The following is a 413-nucleotide window of genomic DNA, read 5'->3' as shown; positions in this document are numbered from 1 at the left end:
AGTCCTAATCTAGTCCTCACTAACAAGTTTCAAATTATTTTACTGGAGTTACCGTAACTGTTCGCGTCATCCATTCCGAATTCAATCTAATTGGATGGGAATATACACAGAATTCTCACAGAATCACAATTAAATTGATATCTTGCTACTCAGTCAGAATCTTATTAACCAAGATGTTTTAGGCATATTGGCAGACATCCATTTAAAATGTAGCCAATGGCATATAAAAAGTCTTTTTTCCATGTCCACATAAGTTTCTCATCTTGCACTAAAGTAACATTTGTGTGGTCCAGATAGTTTTGCATAAAAAAAATGTTTTTTTGGCAAGGTTACTTTTATACTTTAGATAAATTTCCAAGCCTGTACTGTAAGAAGTTAAATCAGTACTTCTACTTTTACCAGAGTATTTTTTT

General features: G+C 32.2%; 1 protein-coding gene across 5 annotated transcripts in view; it reads right to left on the bottom strand.

The window, feature by feature from the left end:
• The window catches only part of dmxl1 (Dmx like 1), a 64,188-nt gene that overhangs the window by 12,302 nt on the left and 51,473 nt on the right, over nucleotides 1-413 (bottom strand). The gene's annotated exons all lie outside the window — the stretch shown is intronic.

This window comes from Etheostoma spectabile, chromosome 5 (assembly GCF_008692095.1).
Source record: "Etheostoma spectabile isolate EspeVRDwgs_2016 chromosome 5, UIUC_Espe_1.0, whole genome shotgun sequence".
Lineage (NCBI taxonomy): Eukaryota > Metazoa > Chordata > Actinopteri > Perciformes > Percidae > Etheostoma > Etheostoma spectabile.
Note: the sequence above shows the minus strand (reverse complement) of the source record. Positions and strands in the feature narration are given on the sequence as shown.